The sequence below is a fragment of the Pseudorasbora parva genome, chromosome 22, assembly GCF_024679245.1.
Source record: "Pseudorasbora parva isolate DD20220531a chromosome 22, ASM2467924v1, whole genome shotgun sequence".
Classification (NCBI taxonomy): Eukaryota; Metazoa; Chordata; class Actinopteri; order Cypriniformes; family Gobionidae; genus Pseudorasbora; species Pseudorasbora parva.
In genome coordinates this window covers 28,591,703-28,616,445 of record NC_090193.1, presented here as the reverse complement: position 1 = coordinate 28,616,445, position 24,743 = coordinate 28,591,703, and the positions used below count along the sequence as shown (strand labels likewise).

Sequence of the window (24,743 nt, the reverse complement as noted above, 5' to 3'; positions counted from 1 at the left end):
CAGTGGTGGTGCACATAATGCCAGGTTCAGACTACACAATATCAGCCAGATTGTTGCACGATCCGTTTGATGTAGGGTCTTGTGGTGTATAGTGTAGGGCTGCATGATTCTGGATAAGTTTAAGAATCATGCTTTTTTTGTTTCAAGCAGAGATCATGGTTCTCGCACGATTGTGAATGGGCAACTAAACAAAATAACATGTAATTTAGTAATTATTTAAAATTTTTAATAAATCTGAACTACTGTACATATAAAAATAAAAAAGTGTTGAATTAATTACTCAATGATTCGCTTATAAGTACTTAATTGTTTCATTACTGGATGAATCAGCGTTTTTGATCAAATCTCTTGAATGAATGATTCATTGGCAATTAAATGTAACAGTCACTTGTCACCAGCTGGTGGTGTACCGATGTAATATTATGCATTCTGAACTTCACAAATCCCCGGGTATACTCAAACCGAGTTCGCAACATGCGCAGTACAATTTTTTTTATACTCCACCAGACATTGGAGGGCAGCAGTCACACTGTAAAAAAAATACCCGTAAAAAAACGGAAATATTCCGGCAGCTGGGGCGCCAGAAAAAAACTGTAATATAACAGAAAATAACCAACACGTAAAAAAACGGAAATATTCCGGCAGCTGGGGCGCCAGAAAAAAACTGTAAAATAACAGAAAATAACCAACACGTAAAAAAACGGAAATATTCCGGCAGCTGGGGCGCCAGAAAAAAACTGTAATATAACAGGAAATAACCAACATGTAAAAAAACGGAAATATTCCGGCAGCTGGGGCGCCAGAAAAAAACTGTAATATAACAGGAAATAACCAACACGTAAAAAAACGGAAATATTCCGGCAGCTGGGGCGCCAGAAAAAAACTGTAAAATAACAGAAAATAACCAACATGTAAAAAAACGGAAATATTCCGGCAGCTGGGGCGCCAGAAAAAAACTGTAATATAACAGGAAATAACCAACATGTAAAAAAACGGAAATATTCCGGCAGCTGGGGCGCCAGAAAAAAACTGTAAAATAACAGAAAATAACCAACACGTAAAATTACAGTAATTTTCCATAGTTCAAAATACAGGTTTTATCTGTCATTTATATGAGTTTCTATATTTAAACAAGAAAATTATGTAAAAAAATAAGGATTACAAATTGTGGAAAATTATGTAAAAACTATGAAATTACCAATTAGATTGAACATTGCTACAACTCAAATAACCACCCTAGAGTGCAAAATATTGTTTTTGTAGTTTTTATTTAAAAAATTGAACTTTAAAGTTGTTTTAAAATAGTAATGTGATCACAATATAGTTTGTTCATAATGACCACAATATACCTATATAAAAAGTTATATCATAACTGCAAAAATATAAAAAAAACAAAGCAGCATACCAATAATAAAATTAGTTCATGACTTCAACACTTTAACAATATAACAATTAGTTCATAAATACAACAATACAATTTTTTTTATAATAACTGCAACAATGTAAGATATTGTACAATAGCAATTTGTTATACACATATATGGCGAAAAAGTGGATTTGTCTCATCAACAGATGAGTCATGAAAATAAAATAATTAAATCACGAAAACAAAGTCTGTAACACTCAAGAATTTCTCTATGGTAATAAAGAGAGATTTGACACGCTTACGAAAGTTTTTACTCCATCCATCCATAATCCACAATTTTGCTCATCAACGAAAGAACCTTTAGACTGACTGCCAGTTCCTTTCTTGACGTGTTCTTCTATCTCGACTTTTGATCCCGTCTCGGGGTTTATCTTGAAAAGGCATCTGTGAGAGAGAAAAGAAACCTCAGTAATAAATCATTGAGTGTATGTGAGGATGCGCGTGAGTGTATGTGAGGATGCGCGAGTCTAAGTGAGGATGCGCATGTGAGTGTATGTGAGGAAGCGCGTGAGTGTAAGTGAGGATGCGGGTGAGTGTATGTGAGGATGCGCGTGAGTGTAAGTGAGGATGCGCGTGAGTGTAAGTGAGGATGCGCGTGAGTGTAAGTGAGGATGCGCATGTGAGTGTATGTGAGGATGCGCGAGTCTAAGTGAGGATGCGCATGTGAGTGTATGTGAGGATGCGCGTGAGTGTAAGTGAGGATGCGGGTGAGTGTATGTGAGGATGCGCGTGAGTGTAAGTGAGGATGCGCGTGAGTGTAAGTGAGGATGCGCGTGAGTGTAAGTGAGGATGCGCATGTGAGTGTATGTGAGGAAGCGCGTGAGTGTATGTGAGGATGCGCGTGAGTGTATGTGAGGATGCGGGTGAGTGTATGTGAGGATGCGCGTGAGTGTAAGTGAGGATGCGCGTGAGAGTAAGTGAGGATGCGCGTGAGTGTAAGTGAGGATGCGCGTGAGTGTAAGTGAGGATGCGCGTGAGTGTAAGTGAGGATGCGCGAGTCTAAGTGAGGATGCGCATGTGAGTGTATGTGAGGATGCGCGAGTCTAAGTGAGGATGCGCATGTGAGTGTATGTGAGGATGCGCGAGTCTAAGTGAGGATGCGCATGTGAGTGTATGTGAGGATGCGCGAGTCTAAGTGAGGATGCGCGTGAGTGTATGTGAGGATGCGCGTGAGTCTAATGCTGTGTTCACACCGCACGCGAATGACGCAATTCGCACGAGTGATTTCCATGTTAAGTCAATGCAGCGACGCGAATAGGCATTCTGCGGCGCGAATGACGCGGCAATGATCACACGAATTGAGCGTTTTGAACGCGTGATTCGCGCGAATCGCTCAAGTTGAAAAATCTGAACTTTGGCAGATATTTGCGCCGCGTTAACCAATGAGGAGCCTGCTTACTGCTGTCACGTGGTGAAGTGACGAATGGGAAACCCATAGGGGAAACCCTGAGGCCAGAGTAATTTAAAAATACTACTGTATTGTGTCACAAAATGTAGTTTTAATAGTTTTTCAGGCGAGAATGTAGTTGTTTAAAGCTCAAATATGTGATTTATTTATTAAGAGAGCTCCTATTTGAAAATTTGATCTGGTGTTTTCGGAGGTGTGAGACCCAGGCGATCACCGGAGCTCAGCGCTCATCAACCTCGGTGAGAGCAGCCTTAACTCGGCTAGTCCTTCTGCCGACTGCCGCTGCCTGGCAGAACCCCCTCCCATGACACGAATTCGCGTCTGTTGTGTAGTGAATGTCACACGTGAATGAAGCGAATTTCACGCGCGAATGGATTTAAATTGTTCACACGTCCATCTTCGCGCGAATAGCGCAATATATTCGCGTGCAGTGTGAACACAGCATAAGTGAGGATGCGCGTGAGTGTAAGTGAGGATGCGAGTGAGTGTAAGTGAGGATGCACTTGAGTAAGTGAGGATGCGTATGAGTGTAAGTGAGGATGCACGTAAGTGTAAGTGAGGATGCGCGTGAGTGTATGTGAGGATGCGAGCGTGAGTGTATGCGCGTGAGTGTAAGTGAGGATGCATGTGAGTCTAAGTGAGGATGCGCGCGTGAGTGAATGTGAGGATGCGCGCGTGAGTTTATGTGAGGATGCGCGTCAGTGTATGTGAGGATGCGCGCGTGAGTGTATGTGAGGATGCGCGCGTGAGTGTATGTTAGGATGCGCGCGTGAGTGTATGTGAGGATGCATGTGAGTCTAAGTGAGGATGCGCGTGTGAGTGTGTATGTGAGGATGCGCGTGAGTGTGTATGTGAGGATGCGCGTGTGAGTGTGTATGTGAGGATGCGCGTGTGAGTGTGTATGTGAGGATGCGCGTGTGAGTGTGTATGTGAGGATGCGCGTGAGAGTGTATGTGAGGATGCGCGTGAGAGTGTATGTGAGGATGCGCGCGTGAGTGTATGTGAGGATGCGCGCGTGAGTGTATGTGAGGATGCGCGCGTGAGTGTATGTGAGGATGCGCGCGTGAGTGTATGCGCGAGTGTAAGTGAGGATGCGCGCGTGAGTGTATGTGAGGATGCGCGCGTGAGTGTATGCGCGTGAGTGTAAGTGAGGATGCGCGTGTGAGTGTGTATGTGAGGATGCGCGCGTGAGTGTATGTGAGGATGCACGTGTGAGTGTGTATGTGAGGATGCGCGTGTGAGTGTGTATGTGAGGATGCGCGTGTGAGTGTGTATGTGAGGATGCGCGTGTGAGTGTGTATGTGAGGATGCGCGTGAGAGTGTATGTGAGGATGCGCGTGAGAGTGTATGTGAGGATGCGCGTGAGAGTGTATGTGAGGATGCGCGTGAGAGTGTATGTGAGGATGCGCGTGAGAGTGTATGTGAGGATGCGCGTGAGAGTGTATGTGAGGATGCGCGCGTGAGTGTATGCGCGAGTGTAAGTGAGGATGCGCGCGTGAGTGTATGTGAGGATGCGCGCGTGAGTGTAAGTGAGGATGCGCGTGTGAGTGTGTATGTGAGGATGCGCGCGTGAGTGTATGTGAGGATGCGCGCGTGAGTGTATGCGCGTGAGTGTTAGTGAGGATGCGCGTGTGAGTGTGTATGTGAGGATGCGCGTGTGAGTGTGTATGTGAGGATGCGCGTGTGAGTGTGTATGTGAGGATGCGCGTGTGAGTGTGTATGTGAGGATGCGCGTGTGAGTGTGTATGTGAGGATGCGCGTGTGAGTGTATGTGAGGATGCGCGTGAGAGTGTATGTGAGGATGCGCGTGAGAGTGTATGTGAGGATGCGCGTGAGAGTATGTGAGGATGCGCGTGAGAGTGTATGTGAGGATGCGCGCGTGAGTGTATGTGAGGATGCGCGCGTGAGTGTATGTGAGGATGCGCGCGTGAGTGTATGCGCGTGAGTGTAAGTGAGGATGCACGTGAGTCTAAGTGAGGATGCGCGCGTGAGTGTATGTGAGGATGCGCGCGTGAGTTTATGTGAGGATGCGCGTGTGAGTGTGTATGTGAGGATGCGCGTGAGTGTATGTGAGGATGCGCGTGAGAGTTTATGTGAGGATGCGCGTGAGTGTATGTGAGGATGCGCGTGAGAGTGTATGTGAGGATGCGCGTGAGAGTGTATGTGAGGATGCGCGTAAGAGTGTATGTGAGGATGCGCGTGAGAGTGTATGTGAGGATGCGCGTGAGAGTGTATGTGAGGATGCGCGTGAGAGTGTATGTGAGGATGCGCGCGTGAGTGTATGCGCGAGTGTAAGTGAGGATGCGCGCGTGAGTGTATGTGAGGATGCGCGCGTGAGTGTAAGTGAGGATGCGCGTGTGAGTGTGTATGTGAGGATGCGCGCGTGAGTGTATGTGAGGATGCGCGCGTGAGTGTATGCGCGTGAGTGTTAGTGAGGATGCGCGTGTGAGTGTGTATGTGAGGATGCGCGTGTGAGTGTGTATGTGAGGATGCGCGTGTGAGTGTGTATGTGAGGATGCGCGTGTGAGTGTGTATGTGAGGATGCGCGTGTGAGTGTGTATGTGAGGATGCGCGTGTGAGTGTATGTGAGGATGCGCGTGAGAGTGTATGTGAGGATGCGCGTGAGAGTGTATGTGAGGATGCGCGTGAGAGTATGTGAGGATGCGCGTGAGAGTGTATGTGAGGATGCGCGCGTGAGTGTATGTGAGGATGCGCGCGTGAGTGTATGTGAGGATGCGCGCGTGAGTGTATGCGCGTGAGTGTAAGTGAGGATGCACGTGAGTCTAAGTGAGGATGCGCGCGTGAGTGTATGTGAGGATGCGCGCGTGAGTTTATGTGAGGATGCGCGTGTGAGTGTGTATGTGAGGATGCGCGTGAGTGTATGTGAGGATGCGCGTGAGAGTTTATGTGAGGATGCGCGTGAGTGTATGTGAGGATGCGCGTGAGAGTGTATGTGAGGATGCGCGTGAGAGTGTATGTGAGGATGCGCGTAAGAGTGTATGTGAGGATGCGCGTGTGAGTGTGTATGTGAGGATGCGCGTGTGAGTGTATGTGAGGATGCGCGTGTGAGTGTATGTGAGGATGCGCGTGAGTGTATGTGAGGGTTCACGTGTGAGTGTATGTGAGGATGCGCGTGTGAGTGTATGTGAGGATGCGCGTGTGAGTGTATGTGAGGATGCGCATGTGAGTGTATGTGAGGATGCGCGTGTGAGTGTATATGAGGATGCGCGTGTGAGTGTGTATGAGAGAATGCGCGCGTGAGTGTATGTGAGGATGCGCGTGAGTGTATGTGAGGATGCGCGCGTGAGTGTATGTGAGGGTGCGCGTGTGAGTGTATGTGAGGATACACGTGCGAGTGTTTTTCAGGATGCGCGTGTTTGTGAGGATGCGCGTGTGAGTGTAAGTGAGGATGCGAACCCTACAAATTCTTTACATATAAATGCAATGAATGTATATTGTATAAATTAATACAATAAATGTATTATGACATCATCATTTCCCAAAAATTACTATATAGTACACCATGTACTCACCAGAAAGGGACATTCTATCAAGAATGCCACAGGCTGCATTTGAGTTGCTTGAAGGGCTATCAGACATCACTTTGACCTTAATAAAGCACATAATACAAGACTCATGTTGAGTAATATATTTTGCAAGAGTAATACACATCCGTTAAAATCATATAAACAAAGAATTGATTTCTTAATTGATTGCTTATTTTCTTATTAAGGGTTAGTTAATACAAAAATTCAGTCATTAATTATTCCTGAACACAAAGGAAGATATTTTAAGAATATTTGTAACCAAGCAGATCCATGCAGCCATAGTATTTTTTCAGAGACTTATTGATGAAGATGACTGCCTACGGCATGCGCTGTAATTTTTGAAGCATGTCATGCAACATGCATATAAGTTAGGTAATGTGGCTCATTTCTGTGTAGTGCTTGATGTTAACGTTACATAACCTTTTAGTTTTCACTGAAACACTACAACTATTACAAGTGTAATCTGCAAACATATTTACATGGTGCAACAACGATCACCTTTCTTCCTGATCTTGACTCTGGCAGCTCTCAACTTATCTGCAGGGAGAGACAAAAACAAGCATGTAACGTTAAGTGTATGGGACATGTCGACGAAACAGCGAGATTTTTTCTGTTGACGGCTTTTTGTCAAATAATTTTTCCCTTAGGTGAAAAACGGCATTTTTGAGCTTAGACGACGTCTACAACTGACTAACGTTACTTGTAAGTTGTATAGTCGGATGTATGCGTCGTCTAAGCTCAAAAAATGCCGTTTTTCACCTGAGGTAAACTTATTGCCAAACAGCCGTCGACGGAAAAAAAAAATTCGCCCTATTTCGTCGACGGCATTTTTGAGCTTTTAGACGACGGAAAAATAGCATTTGGTAACAAAATGCAACAGAAAGCTAAAACTAAAACTATAAAGAAAGTTAAGATACAATCCAGCTAAAAGAAGGAAAAAATAACGTTACACGGTACCATCACCTGAAGCCTTAACATTATAAAGTTTAAACATTATAAAGAATTTAAATCATTACGTTAACGGGCTGAGCCCACGTTTAATATAAACACAGTCAACAGGATTCAAAGCGGTAAAACATTTTTTTTTTTTAAATTAAAATACATGCACTTTACCTGTTTATTTGCGCCTCACATCATCCAAGATTGACGGGCCACGGCAAAGCTGAAGGTCAAGTGAATCCTGTCGCACGCGCAGTTGCCCCACTGTGTGCTTAGAAGGGAATGTATCCTTGCGCCAAGGCGGGAATTCCTTCGGTTCGAATATTTAAAATCTTTATGACCGTCATTTAAATATCATCGTACTTAAAGTAAGAAAGTGTTATTATATTATTTTATTTTACGTTATTATGAAAATAAATGCGTAATAAAACACCAAACGCAGCAGACATAGGCTTACTTTTGACAAGCGGAACAAGATGTGATCAGTTGCAGTAGTGATGGAAGTCTGTTAACTTCAAAGACTGATTTACCCGATTTACCAGCTCTTTTACGCAAACACGAAATGACGTGCATACACACATTATTATATTATTAAATAATCTTATAATTATTTAAAAAGCAAATAATTAAACTAAAAGACAAATTCCATAAACCTTCTTTTTTCATTTCTATAAAAGGTAGGCTACATATATACTCATCTATTTATTAATGTTATGTAAATATACATTATTTTTGAATGTATTAAAATGTGTTTTATTAATTATATAATATTATACAAATATTAAACTATATAATATAAAAATATTATTTCTGAAGTGTTGATACATTTGCATATGTAGGCCAATTCCAGTGTTTATGTGAAAAACTAAATAAATAATTATTTATATATATATATATATATATATATATATATATATATATATATATATATATATATATATATATATATATATATATATATATATATACACACACACACACACACACAAATGTTGAACGACTGCTTAGCCTATTTCTATACATTAATTTCCTTTTTTCTATTTTTACAGAAAAAATCTGTAAAATATTAATCAAACTTATGTAAAAATACAGAAATTTCCTCTTAAAAAATGGAAATTTGATGTAATACCAAAATACAAGCAATTCCCGTAAATTTAATAGTCAAAATATAAATTACAGCAAATATCTGTAAAACAACAGGCATTTCACTGTATAATGAAAAAACAGGAAAATTCTGTAAAAAAAAATACAGACTATTACCGTAAAATTACGTTTTTTTTACAGTATACATTAATTTCCGTTTTTCTATTTTTACAGAAAAAATCTGTAAAATATTAATCAAACTTATGTAAAAATACAGAAATTTCCTCTTAAAAAATGGAAATTTGATGTAATACCAAAATACAAGCAATTACCGTAAATTTAAAAGTCAAAATATAAATTACAGCAAATATCTGTAAAACAACAGGCATTTCACTGTATAATGAAAAAACAGGAAAATTCTGTTAAAAAATACAGACTATTACCGTAAAATTACGTGTTTTTTTTACAGTGCATGTTATCAACAGGACATTTGCTCGGCAGGTTCGAAGAAGAAAAGTAGTGGGTAAACCATTGCAACATAGAAACAAGAATGCACAAACTTCTCACAAACGCTCAACAAATAGACTGACTAAACCCAGCCTGATCTGCCGGCGATTTAATTTCACCCGGCAACTCAGTCTGGAAACCCGTACATTCATTTCTACTGCTTCTGTTACGTTTTTGTGGGAACCAATCGAAGACTGGCTCATCCACCTGGCGCACTATTGGTGGGTTTAACACAAAGACATATAGAGAAATGATGGGTCGTTGCTAGGAATTAATCGAAGATCGATAGTTGATCGTTAAGAATGCATTATTTTATTTTTTTTACATTTTATGCAGGTTGTAGTGTGAGTCTTCCAGCAATTAAATGAATTTCACTGTGTGGTAGCTATTAAACATTTTACCACCAGGGTGCAATATTTGACACCATATCGGTTATCAGTGATCTTTCGTTTTGATTTCAAAAGAATACTCATGAAGAGGTCATGGCGAAGTGTGGCGTGGGATCATTTTGATTTAAAAACCGAAATATTTCACTGCAAACATTGTGATGCCGTGTATAAGAAGTACAACATGTTAAAAAGTTAGCACGGAGGTAACCTGTGCGTCCCGGCAATGTCAGTGTCCTCTGAGTGGGTGTTTTCGTGGCATGTCCTTTTTTATTTCGGTTAACAGGTTAGAGTTTGCACACCGCCTGCATGACGCGCATCTCAGAAGCTGTGCCGCGCTGCGCAGAGAACGTGTGCATGCTGGAGAACAGATGCCTATTTTTCACGCGACACGCGTGTTGAAAGCGTTTCCAAGCAAATAGAATAATGTTTATGTCATTTTGACACGAATGCACATTATAAATGACATTTTGATGTTTGAAAGTCTCTAGGTTAACATAAATGTAGATATAGGTGTAATTGTAATAAAAAATTATCGATTTTGAAATATTGCACCTGTTACAGAACGAAATAGTCGGCTTCTTTGCTGTATCAGTAGTCTATATACTTATGTTTAAATGGGGGGTGAAATGCTGTTTCATGCATACTGGGTTTTTTACACTGTTAAAGACTTGGATTCCCATCCTAAACATAGACAAAGTTTCAAAAACAAATGTTGGACGTTTGATGGAGTATTTCTGTGTCAAAAATACTCCTTCCGGTTTCTCACAAGTTTCGGAGAGTTTTTTTCGAGTATGGGTCGGCTTGACCATAATAGAGCGGAAGGTTCTTGTATGGGCCGTACGGGCTCGTCTCGTGGTAGGGTGCCCGCGTGCGGGACTAGAGCTAGAGAGGAAATGCACGCCCATAAACACTCTTTTAGGTGCAGACCCAGTTGTCCATGAACACTTATGTCGCGCGCCGCGCTCCTCTTTATTCCTATGGGTGACATCAAGCGACTTCAACGCTTCAGCACAGCATTCCGGGAAGGCAGCGCTGCATTTGAATCGATTTGAACGCAGAAATGACGGGAAGCTTCACAACATCGCTTCAGTCGCGTCTCACATTCTGCTGTGTAGACTAAGCAAGCAGTTTTATATTTGATTATTTAATTTCTTTCTTGACTTAATACCGTTAAATAGACCTAATGAACCTGACAAAAATAAAGCACTGTACTTGTCATACTGTTTGTAATTTGCTTTTTTTTGTGCTTATTTTAAAAAAACAGATACAATTAAAAATGTATATTATAATTAGAAGATTACATTTAAAAAATATGAAATCATATCATAAGATTTTGGTCATCCCAACCTGTTGAGAAGTGAAAGTGAATGACATGATTGATAATGATGATCTCTGTAAAGATGTTCACACTGGCATGCAGTTGTTACAGCAATAACAGAAGGGAATGGCCAAAAACCAGGGCAGGAACATGCTGGCCAAGTGAATTTTTAGTAAAAAAATAGAACAATGAATAATAAGTTCTGTTGTCATATTATTCATATTACCTGTTTTTTGTTTGTTTTATTACCATGATATCGATTTAGTATCAGTATCAAGGTATTTTAGACTGGTATCGTATCAAAGTCAAAAATAAAGACAACAAAATATCAAAATTTACAAAAATATAGTGACAACACTATTGTGGGCGAACTATTCCTTTTCCTGTTTCAGAACAGTGCAGAGTGTATCGTGTCTAGATGTGCCTATTTCTTTGCTTTTAAATCCCCTAGTGAACAACACGTTAATTTCACTCCCTCCTCCATTTACCACCATTCCTCTGGAGCCTTTTCAGCAATCGGCATGCGACCAAGCCATTGATCGGATCTTCTGCGCTTAAACAAACAGATGCAAATGCATTTTCCTCCCCTCACCCGTTGAATGTTATTTCCCCCCTACGTTACACACACGCCACACTATGCAAGTAGCTCTATGTTAAAAGAAATGGGTTCTGGCTGTTCTGCTCTAGTTCAAAATCCCAAATATTTCATCCACGTGTGGGACTGAGATGTGAAACAGCCTCCACAGCTGTATGATATGAATTGATTAAATGGTCGATTTAATGCTAGACCGAGCAGGATGGCTGTTTAATTCAAAGGCATATGCAAATAATCTTGCTGTGTAGATTGTTAGCCTACTACACACACAAATACACACTCGTGCACACACTCTCACTTCAGGATAATATGAACAGCAGCCTGGGAGAGCGTACTAAAGAGGATTACAACTCTCACAGACACCGTTTCCTATATGCTGCCTCAGAGATATGCATTTGTAGTATAAATGGCTCAGCAGACTCATAACCTGTATGCATGTTGGCAAGTTTCTTTCTGATCTTGCACAGCATTGCTTCGTTTGCGTCCGATTTTTCTCACTAGAGCTATTTTGGTCATTACATCCATGATTAGGCTGGCAAATCCTTCCAACACTCACTGTTGTCGCTCGTGCTTGGACGCGGCATTGGTTCTCAGGAAGACAACCCAGATTTTACATTGGATGTCAAGTGCTTAAATAGTGTACTTTATTATCATTAAGTGACATAAACAAGTATTACATTTCTTTCACTGTTATTTTTATAATAGTTTGTTTTATTTGACCACATTGTTTATCGTCTTTGCAACTGGCATCTACTAGCCTGGATGCCAGCCAAATGTAGCCCCAGACACAACAATTGAGTTCGGGAAATTCGGTCTGGACTTGATCCATTGTGGAGCAACTATGCCTGAACAATAGCTGTTCGGACTAATGAAATTGTCAGGGTGGGCTTTAAACGATGATGGACAGATGATAAAAAAGCAACGTAAGCATTCATGTCACCAAATAGCTCTTGTTTTTTTTTTTTTTCTTCTAATCCTAAACGGAGAACTTGTTTGTATATGCATTCACCTTTACTATTTCTCTCAAAAATTAAGATTGTGTTGGTAAATACTCTGTGTATCCTTACATTATTTTACAACACTGGCAAAGATAATTTACACTCAGCTTCCTCTTTCGTTGCTCTGATTGGTTGTTGGTCTGTCCAATTGAGGCCTTTCCTGGTTTGGTTGAAACACACCCCATAGTCACATCCCAATGGAGCAGTATCAGACTCATATTCTGACTAGAATTGAGTATAATGACGTCAGACTAGGCATCTACATTAGTCTTGGTAATTTGGTTTCAGGATCTGTCTACTTTATCAAGCTTCTTCCAGATGACACATGCATATGTGTCAGAATGTTGAGTGTTAAGGACTGCATGGCATTTGGAGTCAACAGCATTTGATGCATTTGTCTTCCATCTAAAATTTCATTTCACGATTTTACTTTTTTAACTTTAGTTAGTGTGTAATGTTGCTGCTTCAGCATAAACAGTATCTGCAAAGTTACAGCACTGAAAGTTCAATGCAAACAGAGATCTTGTTTTTTAAAGTTATGGCATTGTATTGCCTACACAAACTAGAACAAGCTTCCTCCCAGGTTGGTGACATCATAAACCCTTGCTATTAACATAAGCACTGCCCCAGATGTGACTTCTGCCTGTAATAGTAAGGGGCGTGGCATTTCCAGACAATCTGTGCTTGGCACTTCAGCCAATGACAATACATGAAACTACATTTGGCCATCTAACCAATCTTAGACCATTGCGTTTTTCGGAGGGATGGGCTTCATAGAAACAGGAAGCAAACGAGCTGTTCAAAGGACAGTGGAGAGAGCGGTGTGGAATAAAGGTCAAATATAAGAAAAATAAGGCGTTTAAAAAAGAAGTATTAAAGGGATAGTTCACTTTAAAATGAAAATTCTGTCATTATTTACTCACCCTCAAGTTGTTCCTAACCTTTATGAATTTCTTTCTTCAGCTGAACACAAGGGAAGATGTTTTGAAGAATGTCAGTCACCAAACAGTTAACTGGAAACATTGACTTCCATAGCATTTTTTTCCCTACTATGGAAGTCAATGGTTCTTCCCTTGTGTTCAGCTGAGTAAAGAATGACAGAATGGTCATTTTAAAGGGAACTATCCCTGTAAGACTTGTTTTACTGTATGTTATACTGCGCCCCATAAACACAACCAAGCCTAGACAAAAAACACGGAACCACCCCTTTAATTAATTTCTCTAATATAACTCTGCATGATTACACCATAATGTTTTTAGCTGCATTTTTGCATTAAGCACATCCTCCCTACTGTTTGCGGCTTTATCAGAACAGACATGCAACCCACCAGGATGTTTTCACACTTGAGTCCTCTTTAAAAGAACCAAACTCATACTACTTTAAGTGGACCAAGAGATGAATGGAGTGAATAAGGACCCAGTTCTACCAGAAAGACTCGGGAGAAATATATTGACATTAGGGCTGCACGCTTTCAAGTTTTTCATTAACCGTTGACTGAGGCCCTTAGCGGTTAATACTCGGTTAACCATAGTGTGCGTCAGGGTTATTATTTTTAGTTTATTAATTTGACGACCGCCATCTCCGTAGTGAACGCACCTATAGAGAGAAATGCACATCATGGATTACATAATCAGAGAGTAGCCTATTTCTTTTCGTTTTAAATTGTTAAAAGACATTTCAATCTTTTTTGATTTCGAATTTCATTCGCCTGCATGATTAGGACATGTAGTAAAATATGCAGCCGAGAAGGATTCACACAGCGTTTGACTCGCTCGGCTGAGCCTCTCCCGGCAGAGAGTTCAAGCATCTGTGGACTCGTTCCTTCAGCTCTGGCCATCTTGCTTTCAGTCCGCGATTAGCTTTTTTTTGTTTTCTTCATTAAAATTAAAGTAACCTCTGCTTTTCGCTAGTCCCTCACAAGTTTCTCACTTCCAACTTTCTTTCTTCTGATCCGTTATGCACAGCGCGCGCGGCTCCCGCTCTGCTTCTGCCCTATTGCGACTTCTAGTCCAGTGCCACTAATGTTATTTTCCTCTTCATGACACATTTTTTGACTGATGTGACTTATACTCCGGAGCGACTTATAGCCTAAAAAAAAGCGGTAAGCACTGCATTGCAATACTTGCATTTTGCCCCATCACTCTCAATTTTAAAGTGCTCCCACGCTGTACTTTTCTTTGCCCGCTTCATGTTAGAAAGTTGGTCATGACTTCTTCTTGTGGATATTACAAATGTCTGGGAGCGCTCTGGCGGTCTCTAGTGGTGCAATATATTACAACTAAATTCAAAGCACGTCATTGACGCCACTTAACCGAGCAAAATGTTTCACTCGGTTACGCAATTTTTAACGGTTAATCGGTTAATCGGTTAACCATGGACACCCAGCTCGGCAAGTTGATAGTGTACAGAGTCATTTGGCATAGGCCCCGTCCGAAGAGCATAATCCGAGGGTCTCGGATCTGCAATTCCTGCCTGAAGACGAAGGCAGGGGCGCAGCCGACCCCCCGGCAGGGTATGGACAGGGCCATCCTGGTGGTGGTGGGGAGGATGGGGGTAATCATCGCTTCAGTATCTGCAAACTCAAACATGTGTAAGTACAGAGCCTTTATACCATGGGCATAAGAATATCATTGGATTAGAGTGAAGGCATTAAGTGACGTAGTAATTGAGTCTTCCCAGCAGAACTTATGCTAAAGCTTTCATTTCTCTTCACATTCACATTGTCCTTGTCCCTGTGGACTCCTTTTGATCCACTTAAGCAGGTATGTGGTCTCATTCCCCTTTGTGTTCATACTGTTTCTTTTTGGATCTAGTCCAGTTTAGTGTTAGCCTGGATGCCAGCCGAACTCAGCCCCGCCCATAACATTTGAGCTCGGGCAGTTCGGTCTGGACTTGATCCATAGAGGAGGAATTATGACTGAACAGAAACTGATCGGACCAATGAAATCATCAGGGCGGGCTTTAGACGATGATGGACGGATGATAAACAGTAACGTAATCATCTACGTCATCAAAGGAGCTTGGGTTGAATTTGTTCGTATACGCATTCACCTTCGCTATTTCTCTCAGAAATGATGATCATGTTGGTAAGTACTCTGTATATCCTTAAAAAAAAAATTCTACAACACCGGCAAAGATCATTTACGCTTATCTTTTTCTTCTAATGTTACTTATTACAGCGTGCGTGCAGACAGTGTTGCCAAGTTTTTACAACAAAACCCGCCAACTACTAGCCCAAAACAAGTCAAATAGCTTTTTGATGAGGTTCTCCTGAAAAAAATGGCGTTTAGGGGGTAAAATGTGTTATTTTGGCATGGTTGCTTGCTAAAATTCAAATTCCTGGGTCTATGTATCACATAATTAAGGTCAACCTCCGGACATGGAAAACAACTTGCAGGAAAACTGCGGACTTGGCAACACAGTGCAGTTGAGTTCTGTACGACATCAGGCTAGTTTAGTGTTTGATGACTGACCCTATGGCCTTCAAAACTGAATCCCATTCACTTACATTATACATGTCTCACTAACTCACTAAAGATATTTGTAGATTTTATTTTTATTTTGTAAAACGACATTGCTACAAATACAGTTGAATGAGCTTAACTCAAAGCTTAAATATCAAAAACTCAATATTTTACACAAAATAGACTTTTTGTTGCAATACTACAAGCATATTGTTGCACCATATTACACATCCAGCTTTGTAAATAACATTTATTTTGATATTGTCTCTTGAATCATGTTTTTATTGCAGAAGGCAATGATAATATCAGCATAGAAAACAAAAACAAAAAGCAATAGGACACATAAATATATATAGTTACATAAACTGCTTTAAATGTTCCAGGTGAAGTAGGTATACCTAAACGCAGCATTCAAGTAAGAAATGGAATAATCAAATGAAAAAATAAATCTGCATATTCTTTGCTGTTTGAATAAAATGGATACTCCACTGATTTGTATATTAGGCTGCTGTCACTACAGTAATTTAATGCAGATGTCTACATTCACTTAAGAGAAAAACACCTGTGTATGTGAACAGTGTGTGTGTTTGACCCTTTAAATGCAATAAGATTCTAAAGATAATTCAGTTCGGGACACGGGCTGTGACAGCTGTCTTCTGTGCATGCTCAGGTGTGTGCATTCGTAAAACCGTTTTAAACCGGCAAGTTGCGCACGTGCGCAGCCACATCTCTCTTGCACAGTTTGAAAGCGGTTGAAATTGCAATAATTGTACGTTGTGAGTTTGTAGAGAACTTGTAGAGTTCTGCCAGAAAAAGAAGCCGCGAGTAACAGCCGACATGTACTGAGGCATCTGATGACCAGACTACATTGGAATTTGCGAATGGAAAAATCGAGTGAGCCCTGATTGATTTGTGTTCACAAATCAGCGGACAATACCATTAGCTGGAAGCAAACCATACCCAGGCCACCTCCTGAGATGATCTTACTTCTTGAAGGGGTCTTCGATCGTTTGGAGTGTTCACACGTTGGCCAAAAATCAAACAAACCGCGCTCAGACCCTTGAAAAGTGCCTAAACGCCCAAAATTATATGCCCCTGAAAGCATCCTTTGAAAACCTCCTAAAAAAGCCAAATATATTCTGCACACCTGCTGCATTATCACAGCAAATGAGCACGGGTGATTTCCCTTAGCATTACTTCCACATTTATCACCTCATCTGTCTCGCTCTGCACTAAAAATCACAATGCCGTCCCATGCAAGGCTTGTTCTGACATGCCTGTATATCCACCAACATTTCACACTTGACAAAACCCACAAGCCCACCTGTCACTAGCTGTGCCAGCAGGTGATATGGAAACTCATAGTGGCGTGGTGTCGGGCTGCACACTGACCCAGTTAGTTGTGGACTCGGTAATGAGGCTGTAACTCGCTTCTGCTCTTGCGATCCATCCGGGCTAGTGCCCTGCGGCTGCACAGCATCTGGACCTCAGCTGCATCTTGTCAGGTTCAGCAGACATGCCCAGGACCATGACAGAACAGCCAATATGTGCAATCCGCCGCATACATCATACGCTACCTTAGTTCTGTTTTCCAGGAAATCGCTATTATCTAGAGCGCATAGATGAGTCTTTAGGGAACTGTTAGATACAGCACCGGTTCAATATTTAAATCGATTCGGGTGGGTGGATATGCTGGATATACATTTACTGCACTTTCGATGTAAATTTCAAATTAGCTTAGCAGATTTGCACTACCTCTCTGAGATATAATGTCTGTATTGTATGTATTTATAACTCTAATTAAATGTGAAATTCTCTATTGTACATCCTGTTAGGCACGTGTGAGGTGGATGCAGATGCTTTTGAGCTAAGACAATACTCAAGTCAACTGTAATTATTGCATTTCTCCATCAATAACAGTTCTCTCCAAGGACAAATCTCAAGATGTTTTGTGGGCAGGATTGCATCGTGTTTATTAAACTTAGAAGTAGCTTTTGGGTTGAACTTTCACTACTTTTCTGTCTCCAAGAGCTCAGTTTTTAGATTAATTATTATCAAGAACTTGCATTGATTTCTACGGTTAAATGTCAGACTTTGCAGACTGGATACAAATATTTTAAATCTCTTAGACTAACTTGGTTACATTTCCTTACACGGCAATGAAGGAGCTAGAATACCACATGTTCGGTAATTGTTTCAACTAATGGGATCTGAAAATCGAAGAGGAAGAATAGATTAAGGAAAAGCCGTTCTCTTTTTAAGCAAGCACTCACTGCTGTGCATGGTGATCAACAGGCTATTATAGTCTGAATATAATCAAGAAATCTCGAGTCAGTAATAGGGAACTTCGTTTATTTAAATGGTTCTATTATTTCCAAATCCATAAAAGTGGTACATAGTTGTATATATGCTCACTGCGGCTTCGGGTTGTTGGCAGTAATGAAGGTAGTTAGCCGGCACTGGAACTGTTTTTGTTTTTTTTGTAGTGAACCCCAAGAGAATCATTACCCCTTGTTTCTGCAGTCTTTAGTCATTGTATTTAAAGACATAAGAAACTGACGAGCTCAGCTCTCAGTGGAACTGCTTAAACCAATAGAAAATTCCCTTGTTTAAAAAATCCATGCTCTTAATTTACATCGAGCCGATACAACTCTGCACTTTTTTGTGGTCTCGATGAACAGGTGAACAAAGGCTATAGAAACTGCTAAAGAGTCAGACTCTATTTTTATTGTATTTCTTTTAACAGAAAAACAAGCAAACCCACAAATAAACTTTCTGAAAGTGAAAAGAACATAAGTCAAATCTGGATCCAGCACCTCCACACTTGAGTCTTCTACTTTATGCTGATTTCTCCCATTCCGACAATCCTAAGTAAAGTCCTGATTATCTTGATGGTTCTGCAGGTTATCTTGTCAGATTTGCCTCTGGTGCGAGGTGTGATTCTGCTTGGAAAAACGTCGGAGCCTCCCCGATCTAAGATCAGAAATCCTCCTGTGTAGGGAATCACGAGGACAAACGCAGATTATCATGTGAAATGAAACCACACTCCAGTACTTCATCATTTTTTTCAACATTTTTTCTATTTTTGTTCTACAGCAAATTATCTATAAAAAGCAGCCTATACACATTTTTTTTCTTGCCTGTTGTCCACCATGTTTACTCTTGAGCCACATTTGGCGCAGGAGATTTTGCGAGATTTCCCATGTTCACTGGTGGGACTCTGTTTGTGAATGCAATCTGTCAAGCCGTGTTTCCACCCTAGGAACTAAGGACTAGTTGTAGAATAATAGCCTAAAATAAAGTTCAGAGTACAAATCACCCCCTCAAAAAGTCCATGCTTGTTCATTAGTACTTTTTCAAAGTTCAGGAACTTTTGAAGGTGGGACTTGGGCGCTGAACATGCTGGATTGGTTGAGTTCACTCAGTATTTTGATTGTTCGACTCCATGCAGCATTTTATTTCAACCACCGTATATATATATATATATATATATATATATATATATATATATATATATATATATATATATATATATATATATATATATATATATATATACACACACACACAGGTAAACTGGTTGCCTTAAATTCTGGTTGAGTTTATTGAAATAAAAAAAATTTAGTTGATACAATAAAGGAAATTGGTTTAATAAATAGAAACTCAAAATATTATATCTGAACCACATAAAACATTTTGATAAATCATGAAAATAGCACAATATGGCATGTTTCATGCATTATCACAAATAAAGCACACACAATTACCCAATATGCTTACAAAATCTTTTAATAATCCTTGAATAAAGGTTGTCAATTTTCAAAAATGTTAATTGTATTAACTCAATTTTTTTATTTCAATAAAATGAAATTATATCTTTTTTACAGTGTGGTAATTTTGTTGGAATTTAATTTTGGCTGGGCTTTAGTGTGTGGTGTCCTGGTGACATCGCAGCACTCCACACACTAGAGGAACAAAACTGCTCACATTTTGAAAATCTTTGAAAATGTAACTATCTTTTAATGTTGCTTCAGCTTTATACAGTATGCCTCTAAAGCCCTGTTTCCACCAAAATTATCTGGAACAATTTGTCCCAGGAACATTTTTCCCCCCAGACCTGCTGCTCTCTGCATTTCCATCATGGTCTAAAGTACCGTGAAGATAATTTCAGTGATGTAGGACTGTATGCAACTTTCCAGTTCTCACTGGATGTCATCCTCTGCATGCATATAATCTTAATAAAGGCACTACGCAAGCAGGGACGTTTTGAGTGGGACATTTTTACCCCAGTTCCTTTGGTTGAAACACATAGAGTACCACCCCTACACTGTAAAAAGTAATTGTTGAATCTACTAAAGAAAAACTTGTAAAATTAACTGATTTTGGAAAATTTGTTGATTTAACTTGAATACACTGAGTATTGTGAACTTTTAGGTGGATGCGATAGCTAAACTATGCAAGTTTAGTACATTGTACTTAAGAATGTTGAGTGTGTTGTACTAAATGCATGTTCACACTGTTAAATCCAACAGCTGTTCTTACTAAGACTTTTTAGTAAACTTACTTAATGTACAATAATTAGAATTTACTTAAAACTATTTAGTAATCTGAACTGTTTGCATGCTATGCCTTTGTTACTTCGAAAATCCAAGTAAACATTACTTGACTGGTTTGAGTACCATTTTGCCAAAGGAAAAAAACACACACAAAAAACAGGTGGGCGGGCAAAAGATTGAGGCGGGGCAATTCTTAATAGACTTTTCACTCATTTCCTCCACTTCTGCAGTCATCGTTCTTCTTAGTTGCATTCACTCATTTTACAGTCATCTTGAATGTTATTAAAAATACAACTAAATACTTTGGGAAAGCATCACATAAGCTGACTTCATAAATTTATGTTGATTTCCTAAAATTTCTCACCATTATGGTGATCAGTGTCCCTTTGGTTGGGCACTTGGAACTTAATTTATATTACTATAAATCTCTTCCTATTGATGCAGCAATGCAACACGAAATCACAGATTTCAAAGGAAGGGAAGTAATAAGTATATATATATATATATATATATATATATATATATATATATATATATATATATATATATATATATATACACACACATATATATATATACACACATATATATATATATACACACATATATATATATATATATACACACATATTATATATATATATATATATATATATATATATATATATATATATACACACACACACACAAATATATATATGTGATACCAATTAATGATATTTTAACATTTTATTGCTAACACTTCTGACAAATTTTTAATTGTGTTGATATAATGCCTCTATATTTGTGACAATATCCAACAATTTACCATGCTTGAGTCATACACAGACTTCAACATTCAGCGTGCAAAACACAACAATGGTAACATTTTTTTTTTTTTTACACTTAATAAGTCCATTACAAGTTCATTTGCTGTCATTATTGGGGTTATACTGACAAAAGACAGCAAATTAAATGGTAAAATAAAGCCAAAAATAATAAAACAGAGTTACGATTGCCCTGTGATTAATTTATTCATGCTGCAATGCATTCTGGGAGTACACTTCCTCAGCTCACAGATAGAATTATGTCAACTTGAAGGGTTTAAGTAAGATCAACTTGATGCAATTAAGCTTACTTAACTGAGTGTTAAGTTCAGCTTACTTGAGAATTTTAAGGCAATCAGTTTCCACACATTCTTCTAGTAAAATGAACAAGCAGACATTAAAAGAACTAGTTAAAATAACTATTTTGTTTGAGTTCTGCTTACAAACTCCAACTTATATATGTAAGTTGGCTGAACTTTTGAAATTGAGTTACCTCTACAAATACACAAGATAACTCTACAAAGTAGTAGTAAGTATTATCAAGTCAAAAATGATGACCTAATTTGCTTGAAAATTTTGAGGCAATCAGTTTCCACAGCTTTTCCAAGTAAAGTCAACTTATTACTTTTTACAGTGTAGTCCCTAGTTCCTGGGGAATTTCCTGTGGTGGAAACGCGGTTTAAACAACTGTATATACCCGAATATAAGACGACCCTAAATATAAGATGTTTATGGAACTGTCATATGAAATCAGTGTCATTTTCAGTCGTGATAGTATTCAGGAAAACTCACTCTTGGTTGAGTGATGCTGTTTAATTGTATCATATGTTATAAATATAAACACAACATTTTGAATGTTTACCGCTGTTTCTCAGTGTAAGCAGCTCATGTATTGTGATTTATCCCTGAGAGGCTACGCAAGCGTCAACAGCGTGACCTTGTTATTGTCAGTTTAATAGATATGTGATTTTGTATCGCGAATATAAGACGACTCCCCCATTTTTCAACCTATTTTTAGGACCTCGTCTTATATTCGGGTAAATGTATAACCTGGACTGTAATGTGGAATGTGCCACTTCCGGTTAATCGACACAATTGAGGATTTCTTAAATCCCTCACACTCAATTTAATCAAGGAATCATGACAGCTCTATCTAATAGTGTTTGCGAATGTCTGTGATCAGGCTTTTGCTGCGCATTAGCAATGTGTGCTCATATTTACATTTATTTGTAATATTTATAACTTGAAATCCTTTTTTCCCGCACCAGGTCAACTGTGTCTCATTGAGATACCTGTATCCTAATTTTAAATGTTTGGGTCCAGCTCAATCGTCTTCAATCAACAGCGCTGGCCTGCAACCCCTGTGCAACCTTTCAGATCTCGCATCGCTGATTATATTACCTCTTTTGTGGATACAACATCAGGGTGTGTTTATTTGTGTGTGTTTGTTTGACATGACGATAATATGCGTTCCTAATGCATGCAGCACATGAAGCGCTCCCCATTCAGTATGCAGATGGGAATAAATCAAGTACAATATGGCCCGTTGTTAATATGCCTCAATGATGAGGAAGTCTGCAGAGAATAATGATCGGCTACAGTGTTCTCGCCCCATAAGTGTTCTTGATTGGCAGGCATATGATTAATCTCAAACTGTGATGAGGCACTTTGGGTTCAGGGCAGCTGAGGTGAGAGGGTATTTTCATTAGGGCCTCATGGATAGTGAAGATGAAAATATTACCATGATTATTAACTATTATTCTGAATTTGATTATGTTTGATTGAATGGATGGAATTTAAAGGCGCAACAGTGGAAATCTGGACTCATTTGAAGGTCATTGTTGACTTTATCTCGCACTTCGTGACATATGTCCTGGAAGAAACATGTTTCCGAAAGATGGCTTCTAATCATGTGTCTGGGATATCAGCCCATATAATATGTTAATTTGGCCAGATTCATACACATGCATATAAAGAGCCTTAACCGGAAGAAATGACATCAGCTTATCCTGTTTCATTCTTGGAGTCGAGCCAGGACGGTTCTGAAAATTATTTCCAGTGGGTCTTAAGGGATACTCATTAGTTCCGGCAGGAGCATAACATTTCTACACGCTCTTTTTGAATAAATGCACGCAGGTAACATCCTGCCAAAGGCCGTTTAATTCTCTCCTTTATCAAATAGCGGCGAGTTTCAGAGCACTTTTTGGTCTCCGCCAAGACATTCAGTGAGCGCACTAATCATTTAATGCACTGAAATGCAATTTAAACCTGCATTTTTGCACTATAATTACAAGCTTTTGTTTTTGTATGATTTCCATCTACTTTTTTATGTCCCTGCAAGTTGAGGTGAGAGCTTTGTGTTTAGGACTGAGAATTATATGACTCTTCATATAACATCTCATAAGAGAATTCTGCCTTTCTGAATGATTTTTCAAGATGAATAACACAACGGTATGAATAATTGTTTAAAATACCTAAAAGATAGGGACTTCTGAAAAGTCCCATCACAGTAGAAATTGTTATAAAAAATCATTAAAGTGCCCGTATTGTGCCTATTATGGGTTTTGGGAGTCCCCAACAACAGGTTCACGTGCATGCTAGTTCAAACGTTCATATAATATGCATTTACTTTTACATTATTTGCTCAACGCCTCCCAAACGATTTGCTCAACGAATCATTTTTCCAAACCCCTCTTTTGCATGACACTAATCTGCGGTGATTGGTCAAATGACCCAAGCAGTTGTGACTGGTATACTGCATGCAGCTCATGTCGGAAACCAATGCCTATCACCATTACTGGGTTAAGGCTTGTCAAGTTTTATACAGTGACTGAAAAGACATGGCATGAATTTTGCCTTACCAATTCAAGCCAGAGTTGTTTTGCAGTTCTCAGAAAATTTTACTTGTAGACTTTTCACAATGTATTGTTTTATGGTTGTCAGAGTAAGAACATGCTAAATTAAGATATGAATTCATGCATTTTATTTCTTTCAATTTAATTTTCTAGTTTCATTTTCTTTCTTAAGACTGGTCCAATTAGTTTGTTTATTTATTTTGTAATTGTATTGTGTGGTAACCGTTTTATTAAAGCAATAAGGTACTCAAGGCTAGTGCTGTATCATGAATAAGTCACGGCTGAATGGTGTTGTTACCTGCAACCCCTGCAGCTGTGACTTATTCATGATACAGCACTAGCCTTGAGTACCTTATTGCTTTAATAAAACAGTGACCACACAATGCAAATATTAAAGCCAAAAAATATCCATCAATGCAACTTTCATGAAGTAAAATCACTAAAACGCCTTCCTTCTGCTAGAAAAGATATGTCGCTGTTCGCGGTCAGGGACTAAGTTACATATTATGCCATTAGATGAATCCCTAAATAGCGAATACTTTTATATTGAAATGACTTTTGCGCAATAATATTTGCGCAACTGACAAATGGTTTGACTGGAGCTGTCAGTGACAGAGTCAGGGCACGGGGAAACCGCTTAACTGTTTAAAGGTCAAAATGTTGCAGTGGACATTCAAACTGATCTCTCTCTCTCTCTCTCTCTCTCTCTCTCTCTCTCCTTTTTTAAATAATACAGTAAGTGTCAATGAAGATCAAACATATGTTTACGTTGCTTAGGGTGTTGTTCAGTGATACAGAGAACAGCTGGATGAATCAGTCTTAGCTGTGTTTTATCGTGAATAAAAACAGC

At 39.4% G+C, this 24,743-nt stretch overlaps 1 protein-coding gene and 1 long non-coding RNA gene across 4 annotated transcripts in view; one reads left to right on the top strand and one right to left on the bottom strand.

Moving 5' to 3' along the window:
* Nucleotides 1–24,743, top strand: part of igsf21a (immunoglobin superfamily, member 21a) — a 326,928-nt gene that overhangs the window by 38,473 nt on the left and 263,712 nt on the right. The gene's annotated exons all lie outside the window — the stretch shown is intronic.
* Nucleotides 1,345–7,823, bottom strand: LOC137058707 (uncharacterized). 2 transcript variants are annotated; one of them, XR_010900805.1, is made up of 5 exons: nt 7,779–7,823; nt 7,496–7,631; nt 6,862–6,919; nt 6,368–6,443; nt 1,345–1,810 (listed from the first exon to the last, which is right to left on the bottom strand). It is a non-coding gene; the product is annotated as an uncharacterized lncRNA (long non-coding RNA). The 2 variants fall into 2 exon arrangements; XR_010900804.1 differs by having other exon boundaries at nt 6,881–6,919.